The sequence below is a fragment of the Copadichromis virginalis genome, linkage group LG17 (assembly GCF_057382275.1).
Source record: "Copadichromis virginalis isolate Kocher_CV1m ecotype Utaka linkage group LG17, C_Virginalis_male_GT1.1, whole genome shotgun sequence".
NCBI lineage: Eukaryota > Metazoa > Chordata > Actinopteri > Cichliformes > Cichlidae > Copadichromis > Copadichromis virginalis.
The window spans coordinates 25,354,221-25,373,829 of record NC_140634.1 but is presented as its reverse complement, the minus strand read 5'-3'; positions in this window follow the sequence as shown (position 1 = coordinate 25,373,829).

Genomic DNA, 19,609 nt, shown 5'->3' with positions numbered 1-19,609 from the left:
TAAATCAGCCTGGTGCAACATGTAAGTATTGGCACAATTTGTTAAGATTTTGAGGAGTTTGAGAAACTAAACTTAAGCATAAAATAAAATTTACAATCAGTAACTTCATAGCACCCGCCCAGCAGTATATAAACTCCATCATGCTAGCTAGTACGCAGTACCAGTTATTCTAAGCGACTGTAAAAAGTCAGCACAACGAAAACAAACTACAACTAAACTTGGTTTATATCTGACACAGATAGACAGCAGGTCATAACTTCTTACCTGAAGCTTAGTTCCTCTGCCACTATGACCGGCGGCCGCCTATGGTCTCTCCCCCTCTTGCCTCCCCTTTCCCTTATCCACCTGCTGGCCTCCACCACTTGCTGATGTTGCTAAATCTGTGGAAGCTATTCCATAGCTTCCGCCAAACAATTCAGTTATTTTTACACATTTGGCAGCGTCTGCCTGAAGGGCTTGTTTCTTTTTGGCCCTAATTTTTTCTGCACCTCCTTTCCTTTTTTTGTTCTCCATTCTCTTTAGTTCGTCTATAAAATCGATCGGCCCATAAAAACAAAAAATCGCCAGCGGCCCACCGGGCAAATGCCCGGTATGCCCGATGGCCAGTCCAGCTATGGCCTTATGGCAGTGTAGTCCGTGCTGCAGGGAGAATGGACTGCCATACCCGTTATGTGTCTGTGAGCGCGAGGAGGGAGAAAAATGTGAGTGGAAAAGTACGAGCTGTCACCGAGCAGAAACAATAATAACCACTGCAGCCAAGAAGAGTGCCTGACGAGCCCAGTTGTAAGTAAGCTATTAAGACTCGACTGTACACTGTGTTCGTGTTTTCCTCCGAAAACAATAAGTTCCGTTGGAGCAGCCTTTCAACGCCTCTCTCTGTCTCTATTTTTCGGCTACGAGCCCGACACGGAACCCACGTATTAGCCAGAGGTCCCTTTACTACGGTTCGGAGCCGCGGACCTTCAGTAATAGTAATAAATCACACAGCAACAGAACATTCATGCAGTTGTAAAAAGCATGATAATATATTAAGTAATCCAAAGTATTCAGAATACGTTACTCTCATTGAGTAACGTAACGGAATACATTACGAAATACATTTTGGGGCATGTATTCTGTAATCTGTAGTGGAATACATTTTAAAAGTAACCTTCCCAACACTGGTTACAGTTGATCATAAATTAACAAAGTGCATTTGATTAGCTGCACTAGGCTGCTACGCTTCTAAATCCCACGGAAGCAATAAAGGTGTAGAGTCATCAGCCTATTACACTAAAACAGGACTAACACAAAACAGACAACCATTCACATTCATAAAGATATCTATGGCCAGTTTAAACTCACCAATTGACCCAACATTTACGTTTTTGGACTGTGGGAGAAAGATAACCAGGGAGAATATGTAAACTCCATGTAGAAAGGGAACAGCCAGCTTGTGGATTCAAGCCCAGTACCTTTTCGCTATGAAGCAAAAGTGCAAATCGCTGCACCGCTGTGCTGCCTGCTTTTTTATGAACTTTAAAGGTGGCAGTCACTACTTCATGGCAATAGAATATATTGCTCATCAAAGCTCATTTGAATTCAGCAGACATTGACTCAGGGTGGGTAAAACTGTAATTACAATCCATCTCTTACAATGTGGACTGTGAGACACCATGGCTGTAAAACACTGCAATAAAAACAGTCTGGAAGTACTTTGATGAGCTATGTTTTCACAAAGGAATAGATGAAATCTGGCTATACAAACAAAACTACTTAAGCTACCTTTTAGTACAGATGCAGTATTCATTTCTGTGCATATAATTTGATCAACCTTGTGGTGCCAAAAGCGTTGATTTACAGTTAGTCTTTCCTCACTATAGATGTGATCTGTAACAGATAAGCTAATTATTATGTTGGTCAAAATAATTAAGCTGAGAGCATTACAGCTCTACAACTTCACATAGAAATATGTTTGTGTCATGTATGCCATTTGCCAGATTCCATTTAAAGAGGGAAGTCAGAAATCTCAAGCTCCCAGTCGCAGTTTTTATCTGGATCTCCCTTTCAGATTGACTTTGCAATCCAAGATGGGAGTGGCAAGTGGAAACAATAAGTAAAAATGTAGACCCGCTGTTGTGTATTAGTGTCTCCATGAAGAAGCCATACACAGAGCATCAACCAGAATCTGTCCAAACATGCACCCATGTTTTTCATTTCACTGCAGATATTGGCAAAGACAGCTCTAACTTGATCCTTAGGATCACCCGTTTTTCTGCCTGCTGCAACTTGAATGTACTAAACTTGGGGGTGACGTCGCCAACTCCAGCCTCTGACTTTGGAGATAAAAGGAATTTAAAATTTGACAAATTTAGTAAAATGAAAAGCTTTTAAACCAAAACCAGGATTGGACTATATGCTGTAAAGTGAAAGAAAATCATATTGTATACACAGTTCAAAATATGAATACATGTGAAGACTTTTAAGCAGATGTCGTAAAGGTAGCACACATCTTTAAAACAACAAATTTATTAATGCAGGTCTCTTTATTTATTTATTTATTTGTTGTTTGGATAGGCTGATAAATGCCTGCCACATAGAGCAGAACAACAATGCACCGCAAAAAAAACACGACCCAAGTAATCTGTGAACTGGCCACTGAAGGAAGGTTGAAGTCTTGTTGGGGATATAGACACATGAGGGCCCTCTTACAGCATTCATCTCGATGGCAGTAGACACAGGATATCACGGTGATTGATGACTATTGCAGGATATCTCACCCTCCCTCTCTCTGCAGTCCAACCCAGCAGAAGAAAACCGTCTCAGCTGAAGGTGTCTGCGCTGCTGGCACTCATGACTTGCTTTATATATCCAGGTAAATCACACAGGCCTGAACTGCTGTAAACAGACAGAGAGAGAGAGAGATGCATACAGAAAGAGAGGGGGAGTCGAGAGTTCTGGCGCTCATGAATGGATCTCTAACAACAGGGATGTTCTTTCACTCTGAATTACACCCAACTAACTCTGAACACTGTGTTCGGAATCTCAACAGGTTCCACACCTCCTGACGAAAGGAGATTTAATTGCTAGAAAAGAAGCAAACCATCTGCTTTCACACGATTAAGGCAAAAATGACTAAATTATGGCTGACTCCAAAAATGAATCAGTCATTATCAATCAATTAATATTAATATGTGCCAGGCCTCAGCCAAGCTAATTCAAATCACTGAATGGACCTGTACACTGTGGGTTTTGTTTTGGTATCTTTGGGAATTTTTTCAATTTAAATATCAGACAAATAACATAGCTTTCTGGGAAGGTTTTTGCATAAAATCCATAAAGAAAGACATCTTGCACTTCAGTTTTAGTGTGTGAAATTTTAGTATTTTATTAGTGTGTTACTTAGGACTACTTAGGAATTCTGCTCTATATCCCTCTGAGAACGAGCCTATTCATTTTGTCCTCTGTAATGGACATTTGTTTTTGCTCTATATTTTGTGGGTTATTTGAGCTACCCTACTACTCCTAATCAGTGTTGAGAAGGTTACTTTTAAAATGTATTCCACTACAGATTACAGAATACACAGTGTTGGGGAGTAACGGAATACATGTACCGCCGTTACGTATTTAAAATACAAAATATGAGTAACTGTATTCCGTTACAGTTACCGTTTAAAAAGGTGGTATTCAGAATACAGTTACTTTGTTGAAATAAATGGATTACACGGTGGTATTTTCCTGTTTCATATTGTGGCGGGTCAGGACTGTTTGGGTTTTGTTTGACAGCTATGTTCTGTTGTTCCAGGCGGCAGCGTTACGGTTGCCATGGTGACACACTTTCTCTGTGACTGTGTGTTTCCTGGGTGAGAGAGCGCTTTTTTGTTGTTGTTGTTGTTGTGCTAAGCTAATAGGCCTAAAGAATGTAGCCTTATGGCAGTGTAGTCTGTGCTGCAGGGAGAATGGACTGCCATACAGTGTTGCCAACTTAGCGACTTTGTCGCTATATTTAGCGAGTTTTCAGACCCCTTAGCGACTTTTTTTTCTAAAAAAAAGTCTCTAAAAAAAGATGTGAAAGCGCGTATTGCTTTTACTCTCAACAAGCAGCGGGTGCTGTAACGCAGTCAGTTCTTCTTTTACTCTTTTACTCTTATGCTGTTTTGTGGATCACAAGGTTTAAAACTACAACACACACACAAAGTAACTCCACCAGAGTGCCTATTTCGGGTTACTTTTGCCAGTCCAAGACCGGGTAAAGGAGCAAGGATGGAATTGTGACATTAAAAAAAAACAATAATTGCTAAAAGAAATTTAATTTGTAGTTCTAAATAAACTCTAAATGCATTTAGGACGTTTTTTACTCACTTTATGTCTCTTCCACGATGTTATATTTCTCTCTCCAACAACATAGGTTACAATTAGATTAGCATGACCAATTATGCAAATTAGGCGATGACGTCATTTAGCGACTAATAGCAACTTTTAGGACAGCCAATAGCGATTTTCCTTACTGAGGAGTTGGCAACACTGCTGCCATACCCGTTATGTGTCTGTGAGCGCGAGGAGGGAGAAAAATGTGAGTGGAAAAGTACGAGCTGTCACTAATAACTACTGCAGCCAAGAAGAGTGCCTGACGAGCCCAGTTGTAAGAAAGCTATTAAGACTTGACTGTACACTGTGTTCGTGTTTTCCTCCGAAAACAATAAGTTCCGTTGGAGCAGCCTTTCAACGCCTCTCTCTGTCTCTATTTTTCGGCTACGAGCCCGACACGGAACCCACGTATTAGCCAGAGGTCCCTTTACTACGGTTTGCAGCCGCGGACCTTCAGTAATAGTAATAAATCACACAGCAACAGAACATTCATGCAGTTGTAAAAAGCATGATAATATATTAAGTAATCCAAAGTATTCAGAATACGTTACTCTCATTGAGTAACGTAACGGAATACATTACGAAATACATTTTGGGGCATGTATTCTGTAATCTGTAGTGGAATACATTTTAAAAGTAACCTTCCCAACACTGAGAATACATGTGGTTATTATTGTTTCTCCTTGGTGACAGCTCGTACTTTTCCACTCACATTTTTCTCCCTCCTCGCGCTCACAGACACATAACGGGTATGGCGGTCCATTCTCCCTGCAGCACGGACTACACTGCCATAAGGCTACATTCTTTAGGCCTATTAGCTTAGCACAACAACAACAACAACAAAAAAGTGCTCTCTCACCCAGGAAACACACAGAGAGTGCGTGTCACCATGGCAACCGTAACGCACCCAAACAGTCCTGACCCGCCGCAATATGAAACAGGAAAATACCGCCGTGTAATCCATTTATTTCAACAAAGTAACTGTATTCTAAATACCACCCTTTTAAACGGTAACTGTAACGGAATACAGTTACTCATATTTTGTATTTTAAATACGTAACGGCGGTGCATGTATTCCGTTACTCCCCAACACTGCTCCTGTTGTACTAAATAGAGGACATCCTGGGCTTTCGATTAATATCTCATGTGCCTGGGTGGCCTCTCCATAGGGGCAGGAAATCACAAAAAAAGTTTCAATGGGATGACTGTTTTTTCCTCAGTTTTATTGATGCACCCTGCTAAGTAGACATTGGATCATAACTTAGCAGTCTCCAAGAAAACAACATGGCGATGCTATAAAGATAAAGTCAGAGATTTTATATCTTTATCTTACCTAGTGGCTTGTTGCTCCACATGAATGAGCTTTTACATCAGTGGCCCACTTTTATTAACCTAGCATATATTTGGCTTTTTTGACTTGGAAAGACTGACTTTTAAAAATGTTAACTACTTTAAACACGACAAATAGCACAGTGCTGGTCTAATCTAAGGATCATAATAGTAGAGAGAGCAGCCAAACCCATATGGAAAAGAAATAGTAAAAACTTATATGTGATTACTCACGAAAGTGGCCACTTTCATGAGTAAATCATACAACAACAACAACAATCTTTATTTATAGAGCACATTTAAAAGCCTTGGGCATACCAAAGTGCTTTACATAAAACAATAAAAAATAAAACAGTTCACACATTAACATCAAATACATAAGAGTTGAAGGAAACGGTTTCCAAGGCCTAATCCGTGGATCGACTTCCTTCGAGGCGTGGACGTCTATCAGCAGAGAATGTACCTTCACCTATCAGCAGAGAATGTCCCTTAGTCTGTAACACAGTCAAATATATTCTCAAGTAATATTCAAGCATGCCATTCAGCGTGTTAGTACGAGCTCGGGAGCAGCTTGGGAGAACAAGAAAACAGAGACTGCTTTAGATTGTCTTCCCAAAGTGACTCAACTTTATTCACAAGTATAACAGTTTATATAGAGGGTAAAATTCATGAGACAGCAGATTATCAGTTTAAACCAGTACAGACCAAGATAAGGCAGTGTCTTCCTGCCCATGGGTGAAGAAGCATCCTTTGTGTAGTGTATCAGTTCAGCTACAATTGTGATTATCTCAGCGACATATTTTCAAGGCACAAAACGAAGAGTTCTTTCATTAGTGAAATCTGAAACAAACCATTTGGCCTTCAACAGGCGTCTAAAAGATTAAGAAACTAATGTAGCTGAGGGAGTGATCTCTGTGGTATTTCAACCTTGTACCAGCCTGTGATTCTCACACATCAATTCTTGGGTCAAAGAGAAAAATAACTAAAACAAAGGGGCCTTATTGAATGACAGAGTTTTCCTGTATAATGTCACTATAAAACAATATCCAGTAAATGCTCCCATGGTACTAAAATACCTAACAAGAGTAACGGATTATGTTCACAGATAAAAGCCACCAATAAGAGTAAACTGCAGCACATAGGTTATAGCAAGGTAAGACTGTACCACCATGATAAAAGACACCAATAATGGAAAGATAGCAGAGAATTTAATACAATACAATACAATAGGTCAATAGGTCACTGCAAGCAAGCCAGCATTTAACTGGTAGAAAAGGCAAGTTTAAAAAGATATGTTTTTAGCCGTGATTTAAAAGAATGAATAGAATCAGACGCCCGGATGCCAATCGGGAGATTGTTCCACAGCTCCGGTGCAACTAGAGCAAACGATCGATCACCTCTAGATTTCAGTCGAGATCTGGGCTGAACTAACAGTAACTGTGAGGATGACCTTAAAGCCCTAGCAGGAGCATATGGGTTTAAAAGTTCCTTAAGATAGCTTGGTGCAGTGTTATTGGTAATTTTAAAAGTAAACAACAAAATTTTAAATTGAATACGATATTTGACAGGCAACCAGTGCAGATCAGCAAGGACAGGAGTAATGTGGGCAAACTTCTTGGTTTTAGTTAGAATGCATGCTGCAGCATTCTGAACTGTCTGTAATCTATGTAAAAGGGAAGAGTGGAGACCACAATAAAGTGAATTGCAGTAATCAAGCCTTGACGTTACAAAGGCGTGGATGAGCTTTTCTAGGTCTTTATACGGGATATAGTGCCTGGTCTTAGAAATAAGGCGAAGCTGGTAAAAACTGGATCTGACAACAGCAGACACTTGTTTATCAAGTTTAAATGAGCTGTCAAATAAGACACCCAGATTCCTAACAGTGTCAGAGAAAGAACTAGTGAGAAAACCAAAGGCATCCCGAAGTCTGGCACGAAGGGCATTACTACCAAAAATCATAATTTCGGTTTTCTTATCATTAAGGATAAGAGTATTTGCCAAAAGCCATTTCTTGACCTCACACATGCATTCTCGAAAGCTATTCAAAGACAGAGCAAGATCATCGTTTAACTCAAAATAGATCTGGATATCATCCGCATAATAGTGAAAAGCAATGTGGTATTTCTCAAAGATAGCACTTAAGGGAAGCATGTACAATGAGAAAAGGGTAGGGCCTAACACAGATCCCTGGGGGACACCACAGCAAACAGGTACAGCCGAAGAAGAGGATGTGGCCGAAATCATATAAGGCTTACATGATTTACTCATGAAAGTGGCCACTTGTCATGAATCGCTGTGTGGCAGGCAAGCAGGAGTGGTGGACCCAAAATGCAGAACTCAGACACGGAAGTGAAACTTAAGGCACAGCTTTATTGCTGGGAAAAACCTCGTACAAACTAAACTCACCAAAAGAAAACCAAAAGTCAGAACAGAGGAACCAAGGACTGAAACACTGGAAAGAAACACTAAACTGGAGCAGGAGACCAAACACTAGGGACATAGAAGCAGAACACACAGCTAGTTGAGGGTACGACGCGACACTGACACAGAGAAACACAGGGCTTAAATACACAGACGGCAGTAATCAAGGGATGAGAGACCGAAGGGGAACACACCTGGGAGAAATCACAGCTGACGAGACAGGGGAAACGTAACTGAGCACACTCACATATGACACAAACCTTCACAATAAAACAGGAAACTCAGACACATGGAACCAGGCAAGACATAGAACTAAACAGACAGATTCACAAACAGATGGGGTGACACCATAGACAGAGACAGACTCAAAGGCAGACCAAATATAACACACAGAACTCAAACAATAATAATCATCATCATCATCATCATCATCATCATCATCATCATCATCATCATCATAAACTAGAAAATGATAACTAAAAGCGCTGGGTCACCGACCCAGGACCATGACAGTACCCCCCCTCAAGGGCGGGCTCCAGACCGCCCAACAGAAGCACAAAAAACAGCCAAAAACAGAAAACAACCCCACCAGGGTGGGCGGCGGGGGACCAGGAAGGAGGGACAGAGCCCAGAAAGACCCAGAAGGTCAAGTTCAGGGGGCCGACCCGGAGGCCGACAGCGCAGGAGGCCAAAACGGTTCAGTTCCGGGGGCCGACCGTGTGGACGGCAACTGCGACGACGGACAAACAGTTCCGGGGGCTGGCCATGCGGAAGGCAACGGCGGAGACGTGGAAACAGTTCAGGAGGCCGGCCGTGCGCGAGGCAACGGCGGCGACGTGGAAACAGTTCAGGAGGCCGGCCGTGCGCGAGGCAACGGCGGCGGCGAAGGAGACGACGGAGCAGTTCAGGGGGCCGACCGCGCGGGAGGCGGCGGCGGCGCCGAAGGAGACGACGGAGCCGTTCAGGGGGCCGACCGTGCGGAAGGCGGCGGCGGCCCTCCAGTCCCAGGCGTGCTGGCCATGGCCTGGTGGGCACAGGACCAGTCGAGGCCGGACCAGACGGGGATGCAGAGGCCGGACCAGACGGGGATGCAGAGGCCGGACCAGACGGGGATGCAGCAGAAGCAGAGGCCGGACCAGGCGGGGATGCAGCAGAAGCAGAGGCCGGACCAGGCGGGGATGCAGCAGAAGCAGAGGCCGGACCAGGCGAGGCTGAAGCAGAAGCAGAGGCCGGACCAGGCAAAGCAGCTGAAGAGGAAGCCGAAGCTGGACCAGGCAAAGCAGCTGATGAGGAAGCTGAAGAGGAGGCCACTGCAGGTGATGCGGAGGCTGGACCAGGCGAGGATAAAGACACGGAGGCTGGACCAGGCGAGGATGAAGACACGGAGGCTGGACCAGGCGAGGATGAAAACACGGAGGCTGGACCAGGCGAGGATGAAAACACGGAGGCTGGACCAGGTGAAGCGGATGAAGCCGAAGCATGCGCTGGACCAGGCGACGCTGAGGATGCTGAATCCGGACCAGGCGACGGTGTGGAGGATGCAGCAGAGGCCGGGCCAGGCAACGGCATGGAGGATGCAGACGGAGGCGCTGCAGCAGGTGGCGGCATGGATGAAACCGCTGCTGCAAGCGTGGATGAGGCTGCTGGTGGAGCAGCTGGAGGCTGGATGGGCTCCTCGGGCCCCCCAACTGACGAGAAAGGAGGCTGGACGGGCTCCTCGGGCCCCCCAGCAAAAACAGTCTCAGAACCAGTGGGCACTGGGGCCTCTGGCAGGAACGCAACAGGACCAGCAGGCGCGGGGGCCTCTGGCAGGAACGCAACAGGACCAGCAGGCGCGGGGGCCTCTGGCAGGGGCAGAACAGGACCAGCAGGCACACGGGCCTCTGGCAGGGGCAGAACAGGACCAGCAGGCACACGGGCCTCTGGCAGGGGCAGAACAGGACCAGCAGGCACACGGGCCTCTGGCAAACACATGGCAGACTGCAGCTGCACAGAGCATTGAGTCTGCTCAGGCAGCAACGGCCGGGTGCGGTCCTCAGCTGGCTTCTTAACCGCCAGGGGTCCAGAGTCTGCTGGGGGCTGAAACCCAGCCTCTGGGGAGGCCCTGGAGTGAATCTCAGTCTCAGAACTGGCCAGCTTTTGAGGACTGATAACAATATTGTTTGGTTTGTCTCTCTGATTAGGATTCAAGGTTGTGGAACAGTTCTGTAAGGGTTGGATAGACATAGCTTGCTGTACCGGAGGTGTAGGTGAAGATGATGGCTGTATAGGTGGCTGAGCTGAGGGCAACTGAAGAAAAGGTCGGGAAAATGATGGTTGTGAAGTTTGAAACCGAGCTGACGATAAGGCTGATGATTCCTCTACCAACTGAGCTATTGACTGGGCTAAGGATTGAAATAAGGTTTGTAGTAAGTCAGGCTGTGGATGTGACTGTGCTATGGGAAGCGAGGCTGAATGTGGTGGAGGTGGCGACTGAGCTTCGGGCCGGGCGGCTAACAGAGCATCGGGCCGGGCGGCTAACAGAGCTTCGGGCCGGGCGGCTAACAGAGCTTCGGGCCGGGCGGCTAACAGAGCTTGGGGCGAAAATGGTGGTGGTGGAGTTGGTGTCTGGGCTACAGGCGGCTTCTGAGCAGGAAACACAGGACACTGAGCTACAGGTGGCTGCTGAGCAGGTGACACTGGAGACTGAGCTACAGACGGCTGCTGAGCAGGGGACTGAGCTGAAAGCGGACGGGCAGCTGACTGAATAAACATAGCTCCAGAATAAACAGTTCCAGATGAAACAGTCTTAACTCCTGGGTCCGAAGGAGCATCAGAAGCACAGTCTTTTGAACCAAAGTGGAAACGATCGCTCTCAAAATGAATACTGTCATTTTCTGGAACAGGAGGAACAGAAGATCTAGAGTTCATGAAGCTGACGTTAGCGGCCTTGGGGGAAACGGTACGTTTATCCCTCGACACAGAAGGCGAATGTAGGGGGACTTTGTCACTCACCCTAGGCGGTTGGTTGAGAAGAGTCCCAGGCTCCTGCCGGAGCCGTGAGTGCTGGCGGCACGTTCGCCGCTTCCAAGTAGAAGAGGAAGCAGCACTGGCAGAATGTGACAAGGAATGGCTCGGCTGTGGCTGCTCCTGCTGTGAAGTGGAAACGCTGGGTGAGTCGGGCGGCACGATAATAATCCCTAACATCTTGTAAAAGGCTTGTGCAGGCGTGAGCTGATTGCTTGCAGGCTCGTAGTAATCCTCCCGGGACCGGCTGGAGCGTTTTCTGCGAGACCTGGGCGTCCGCGGAGAGGAAGCAGGTGAGTGGACCGAAAGGTAAGCAGCTAGTGAGGAACGGCAGCACGGAGGCCCTCCAAGCGCTAGCCGAGTCCCGTCAAAACGGGAGCTGCGCTTCCACGGTGAGTCCGCTGGATCCATTACTGGTCGCGTCGTTCTGTCATGAATCGCTGTGTGGCAGGCAAGCAGGAGTGGTGGACCCAAAATGCAGAACTCAGACACGGAAGTGAAACTTAAGGCGCAGCTTTATTGCTGGGAAAAACCTCGTACAAACTAAACTCACCAAAAGAAAACCAAAAGTCAGAACAGAGGAACCAAGGACTGAAACACTGGAAAGAAACACTAAACTGGAGCAGGAGACCAAACACTAGGGACATAGAAGCAGAACACACAGCTAGTTGAGGGTACGACGCGACACTGACACAGAGAAACACAGGGCTTAAATACACAGACGGCAGTAATCAAGGGATGAGAGACAGAAGGGGAACACACCTGGGAGAAATCACAGCTGACGAGACAGGGGAAACGTAACTGAGCACACTCACATATGACACAAACCTTCACAATAAAACAGGAAACTCAGACACATGGAACCAGGCAAGACATAGAACTAAACAGACAGATTCACAAACAGATGGGGTGACACCATAGACAGAGACAGACTCAAAGGCAGACCAAATATAACACACAGAACTCAAACAATAATCATCATCATCATCATCATAAACTAGAAAATGATAACTAAAAGCGCTGGGTCACCGACCCAGGACCATGACACCACTTTCTCATTACTTTCATACATTGTTTTAGTAAGTATCCAAAACATACATGTTTCATTATATAATTTTTCAAGGGATCTTATATCTGTTTTCACTCTTATATGCTTTTCATACAAGTTTCACACAAGACAGATACAAATTTTATAAGATTTATATATATATTTTCCATATGGGAACGTTTGACTGCTTGGTAAAAATTGGTCTCCATTTGCAGAAAATTGGTGCAGGATTTGACCAACCAACTTCCATCCCCAAAGTTTGTCTCGTGACCCTTTCTCTCGGGCTTTGTATTCCTCTCAGTTCGCACAAGCCCACATATTGCTGGACAGCTTGCGGAGAATTCCATCTGATAGGGCCGAACAGCAGGGATACAGCTGTGATGAGAGTCTGATGGGTGATTGACTGTGGCACTTTATTACCTAAAGGGGCGTGTTTCCCTCATCTGGACGTACTCAATCAATGTAAATCTGTCCTGCCAGGGAATTTATGTCCAACATGATGAAGTGCTTTGCTTTACTGTGCCGCATTAATTTGACGGGGCTATGATGCAGTCACAGAGATAATTTTCCCTCACTGCCGGGAGTGAGACAAAAGTCGTTCAAACACACTAATTTATCCAGTCTTCCAAAAGCTATTTTTAATGTTTAATTCTAATGTTACAGTGTTGATTTTCTTTCTCCCCCATAATATTTGTTGAGTTAATCTTCAGCTTGAAGTCAGTTCATCAGTCCCACCACAGTGTTGTGCCAGTGCACTCTGTTGCAGAAAAAGCTAGTTGACCAAATGCTTTAGCTGAAAACCAGTTGCTAGGAGACAGCTCCTCCCTGCCCAGTGGATGTCTGGGATGCCCATTGTAAAAGTGTGTGTATTTTTGTGTCTCCATCCAGGCATCACTCGCTTTGTGGGGACCTAAATTTGTTCAAGTCACATTATGGAGACCTGTCTTCCTTATAGGGACCAAAAGCCTGCATAACATACATGATTACATTTTGCATAGACATATTTTGAGATCAGGGTAGGGTTGAGTTCCACATCATGCAGTCTCTGGCTCTAGACTCAGAGACTAGCTGCAATGTGGCAACCATGTCAATAAAATTCAGCTATCTGTGGCAATAGATGAGTGAAATAACAGTTGGAGAATAGAGCTGTTTGGGTACATAAACTTATTTCTACTTGTAAACAAGCAATTAGGGGGAACACCAATGGGAGTGAAGAAAACTGTTGACTACTATAAAGCAAACCGCTGTTGCTAGTGACACATGCCTTTTTCACACCTTTGCTTGTGTGATGAGACATATGATTAATAGTGGGTCTGTTGGCCTTCTTAAGTGACAACCCCCTCTTGGCTTTAAATACCTGGGACTCTCCACTACGTATTTGGTTATAGAACCGAAGAAGCCTCTTGGATGGGAGGTCAATTGTGAGATTTTATACATCAGAACATAATCTTAGTAGGCCTTGAAATTAATTCGATACATCCACAGATGAACCTCAAAACATGACATATTACACTGTGTCATTATATATCAAGGTCTATCAAGCTATATACCAAACTATAAATGTCTAGGTCAAAGTCCCTCTGTAACATCCACCCAAGCATGCTCCCTTAGAGATTTTGCAGCTTAACAGTGTCACACTGCTTTATTTGATTGTTTTTGAGACATTATTCACCTTGGAAGTTTATTCCTGACCTATTTTGGAAGCAGTTACACAAAATAACCTAACCTTTTAGATGTTTCATTCTCAGTTTAAAGCCATGAAAATGCAGTGAACTTCTGAGCTTACTGTTTAGTTAAGGCTAGGTACCTTTGTGCAGCACCTGGATCACCTAAACAAATAAAGTTGTTTGTCTATCACTTGGGTAAGTCTTTGTTTTGTTTTTTTATGAAAGTGACTGACTATCTCAGAATCTTATAACATATTATTATTGAAATACTAATAGTGTAATGAATAATTTTTAGGTGATCATACAAACATTTGATTCTCTAAATTTGTTCTGCGTTAGTGTTTGTTTGTGTGTGTGAGCTTCTGTTGCCATGCGGTGTTGTGAAGTAGCTGTTTACTAGACAAATGGCGTCTAAGTGCAGTAAAAGCTTTTATGCAGTTTGCTTGGTCTGAAGTCAACTTGCTCAAAGAGTGCATTGTAGGCGAAGATGAATGAGTGCATGTGGGACGTTGCTGTCGTCATGTATGTGACCTCTTCATGCTGTAACCTTACAAAGAATCCAGATGCTGTTTACCAACAGCATCTTTCCTCTGTGGTTTACAGGTAACTTAAAGCTATTTAATGTGTGGGATCAGAAAATGTTTTTCTTTGCTTCCTTAAAATTCATAGCTACAATTTTTTTCATGACCAACAACCTGTTAGAGTGAAACAAACAAGCAAACCAATGATCTATGATCGCGATGTGCCGTATAGACCACGTTTATTAACACTATATTCCCACTGCAGCCCCGCATCTTGATTACATTGACGGGCGACTGAAGTTGAATTATCTCTTATTTGGATGACACACTGCGGGGATTGTTTATGACATATGTTGGTGAGGTAGAGGACTCAGCTCATAAAATCCACTGAGGACCATTATTAAACACAAGCTTCGTAACAGATATTAAATCAAGGTCTCTATGGTGAAGCCCTCAGCGGCAAAACACCCAGTACACTCAGTTTTCCACCTCACATTTGGTAACACTCAGAAATACTATCAGTTAATCAGCAGTAGGACCAAATTCAGACGTTAAGTTGGCTGGCTTTGTACTCATGATATCCCCATAAGCCGTTAAACGTACATGGATCAAATATGATGACTAACCTAAGAGGGAACAATGACTTGTTACTGGATCAGCACAAGCTGCTGCCCTTGTACCTTTGGCACAAGGAATACCCTTGTAGCTTGCGTATTATAAAGACCAGTCTTAAACCTGTAGCAACAATTTAGTACTTCAATGTAACAGTACAAACATTGACATTTTAAAGAGGTCCAGAAGTGAATATTGGGGTACCCATTACTATTTTTTTATTACTACCCATTCATAGAAACGAGCTCACATTTGTATAGAGCTTTCTTACTGACCACTCAAAGCTTTATCTGCCTCACATCCACAGCAAACTACAAAATTTACTGCAACATTCATAGATTACTCTAGGGGAGGAAACAGGAAGGCCTGGAGAAGGAAACCTACCAGGCACTGTGAGAATAAAGGGCTCGAAAAGATAACCTCGACTTTATTGCTGTGAGGTGACTGTAATAACCTCTGCACCATCGTGCTGCTGCTACAAAACACAAATATGAAATGAAACTTGTCAGGATTGGATTATATGATATTTATTTAAATTCAATCTCAAAATCTAGAAGTAAAATTAATATTCTGTTTTTTTCTGACATTTGAGTAACTCCCTGCCTTGTGATGTAAATAACAAGGCAGGGATAAAAGGTAAAATGCAATAATAATCACTAAGATTGCTTTTTCACTGATCTCTAATTCTGAGACTAAAGAAGCCCTCTTTACAGAAACACAAACCTGATCAGAATAGTAGTGAGTCATGTTTTGGCTGGGCATATATTGTGTTATTTCCCATAAAGAAAATGTGTAACATTTTAAGTGTGAATGAAGTGTAAATTTACCATATGTGAGAACATTATTGGTATTCAATCGGAGTGCTTTGGTATAGAAAGGAAGGGTGGACATATGTATAGTCACTTCTTTGTCTGATGAGTCCAGATTTCTGCTGCAACAGTCAGATGGTAGGGTCAAAATTTAGTGTAAACAACACGAAAGCATGGATCCATCCTGACTTGTATGAATGGTTCAGATTGTTTCTTGTTAGTGGTGTAATAGTGTGGAGGATATTTGTGGAGGACTTGCACATGCTGGGATCACTGGTGCTAGTACTAGTGAGCATCATTTAAACCTGGCAGCTTAGAGCATTGTTGCTGAGGATGTCTGTGCCTTTATGTCAACAGCGTTCCAATCTTCTGATGGCTGCTTCCGGCAGGATAATGCATGTCAATATTAATCAAAACATGTGATGAATGCTTCCAGTACCTTGTAGAAACTGTGCCAATTATATTTAAAGCAGTTTGGAAGACAAAATTGGGTTTCTGGTGAGTGTATGTGGTGTCACCACCAATGTTCCCTCTAATAGTGATAAGATTTCTGGCTCTTTTTAGAGAACCGGCTCTTTCGGCTCGGCTCACTAAAAAGAGCTCTTTTGGCTCCCAACTGGCTCTTTAGGTTGTTTTGTTGCTTTAATTAATTAATTATGAACAACAATATAAAATTATGCACAAAAGGAATTAGTGATGTAAAAAACATGGTTTTCTTTATGTATGTTTGTAGTTATGTGGGCCCCTAGAGACGAAACACATACAAACTCCAAAACACATTTCTAGCGTTAACTGAACTTCCAAAACAGAGCTACCTAGATCACTTAAATTACACAATCGAATGCATATGTCTATTGTTTTTGTATTAATACACAAAGACTCATATATATATATATATATATATATATATATATATATATATATATATATATATATATATATATATATATGTATGTGTGTGTGTGTGTGTGTGTGTGTATATCTATATATATATCCATATATATATATATATATATATATATATATATTAGGGGTGCAACGATACACAAAATTCACGGTTCGGTTCGGTTCGATACTTTGGTGTCACGGTTCGATGTTTTTTCGATACAAAAAAATGTTCATGCATTTTTAATTTGTCATTTATTAAAATTATAAATATATATTTTAACTCAAAAGTACAGTTTTTAAATTTAACCCTAACCCTTGTGCGTGTTTTTTATTTTGACAGCGAATGCGCACCTGTGGACCACTTATGTGCAGCCCTGGTTATTTAGCTCATCATATTGCAGCCACAGAAATTATTTTGTCCATGAAACCATAAAGCTGCACTTTCTTTTTGCCTTATAGTCTGATTTGTCATAACTTCTCCGTTTTGTGGTAAGCTTTTCTCTGGCTGTCACTTCTTCACCCTGACCTGTCTTATTTGGCTCAGCAGAACTGAAATGCTTTTACACACGGACTCACATAAGCTCAGCGATTCTCTGCGCGATCAACCTCTCACATGTGTAAGCTGCGGGAGATTTCACTTGTCATGTTTGCATAGTAAGCTAACGATTAATAAGACGATGTCAGAGGAATTGGTGAATTACACATACAAATCTTTTTTACAAGTACAAAATATTTATGACCACATTTTGAGCCCATATATGACAGCGTCCTTATGTGCAGACACCGGTGTTTTAGCTAGCAAAGCGGCGTGGCTGATGTGGAGTGAAGCCACGTTAATGACATGTGGACAGCCATTGGAGATGTGAGCAGGACAGACGGAACAATAGACGGAAAAAGTGTGGACTTTATACCAGTATACAGTGGCAGCATCGGGGCAGCATGAGTACGAGCATTTTTTTATTTTTTTTTGCCGATGCCCGTGATGCCGCCCCCCACCACGATGCCGCCCCGGGCAACCGCCCGTGTCGCCCGTATCTAATACCGCTGCTGCCAGCATATATATATCAATTGTGTTGATAGGCCACGTAAAACCAGAGTTACGATAAAAATATCTGTTTGGTTTCCTTGCTCAATACTATCGTTGTTTATATTTACTGCAGGAAGAAACCGTAAAAACTGCGTTTTATAAGAAAAAAAGGCTTGAAAGCGCTCTTCGCCTGTGAGCAAAAACAAACTCCACCCCCCTCTCCCTTTCCTATTCGTCCAAAAAAGTACCATGTCGACCAATCAAAAAAATGATATGGCAACGTGGCATCAAGTTGTTAAGAAATGGGGGGAAGTTTTAGGAGTGACGGCGGTGTTTTGAGATGTGAGAGATTTGAAACGTTTAGCGCAAATCTTGTGTAGTTAGTGTGTAGTGTAGTCAATAGTTTTGTTGTCTGTGTCAGAACAATGAGGCGACTGCTGAATGTTACAGGTGTTACAGCAGTGATACATCTCCTGTTGTCAGGCCTGTCAGGCTGTTGTTCTCCTTCATCTCATAGTGGACAGAAATTATTTTTTGGAGTGGCACAAATGATTTGTGTGGCATCAAATTTGACGCAGAACAGCTGATTGTTCTGTAAATAGTTTGAAATGTTTGTTTAAAAAAATGCCTTGGCTGCATTTAAAAAAAATAGCTGCAAAAAACTTTGTTGTTTGCCAAACTGAGTTACTTTTTTGAAGAAGTAACTATATAATTAATTGCCCAGCATTGGTCATTATATACTATATTTTGCAGACAGAGAGTTACAGGACTCTCTCCCAGACCACAGACTCAGACTCATAATACAAGTCAGAGCTTTATAAAAAAAAAAGAAGAAAAAAGTAAGTTGTGTTTTTTCAAAATTGGAGTTCAAGTTATTTTTACTTCCAATTGTGTTAACATACTACACAGGTCAATGACTAGATTTTTTTTTTAATTTTCACTGTAAGTGGGCTAAAGCAGTTAATTAAAAGTAGTCTGACATAAATGTAAATGATGTAATTTGATTATTTTAATAAACCATGTAACTTGGATGGATTCGATGCCGGCGTGACCACAGTGCACACGTCTGATGTCGCTCACAGTGGTCCAAGGGATCGCTCAGGGAGTTTGTGTGTTCGCTCAGACACATGAAAAATTAGAGGGAACATTCATCACCACCTTAGTTATACTAAGCTTTAGTCCTTATTATATTTTTTGAGAATTCTAGACCTTTTGGCATTGTTGTTGGTGTTTAAGATGGGTTTGATTATAGAAAGAGTTAAGACTGGTTTAGATTTGGGGGATATCTGCCTTTCACTACCACCAGCTATTAAAATATTGCTATGCTAAATCCAGACAGACATATTTTGGATGCCAGGTGAATTTTTCAGTGGGGCTGAATTATGGAATGTGTCTTAAATATTAATTCTGTACATTTATTCCGTCCTTGCTACTGTGATCCAGACAAGAGCTCCTTCCTAATTCCAGTTTAGTCATGTCTCCAATTCTCTCTGCCTGCCCCTGAGCCTACACAGTTTAAAGCCTTCTTTTTTACAATGACCCACTGTGCTGACTCACTCCTTCACAGAGTCTCTTTATGGCAGAATCAGTACTTTTTCCACATAGAAATGGGACTGAAAGCTGGGCTTTTACTTAATAAGTGTTGCTTATGCATGTGTGAAGGCTGTAAAAATATTCCTTGTTACTAGCTCATATTATAAATCAAGTAAGTGTGGGACTGATGTTTGGTGTTCAGCTGCAAAATAATTCAACTGTGTTTCAGTTTCTTATTCATCCCAATGAAATAATACCTTTATAAATATATAGTACTTTCTTTAAACACACACATACTCATATTCTGAAATGCAGTGTCCTTGCTGTCCATCTCAGCGCTGGTCTCACAAGTTGACAAGCTGTCACCGAACATAGTCTCAGATCAATAACACAGCTGTTCG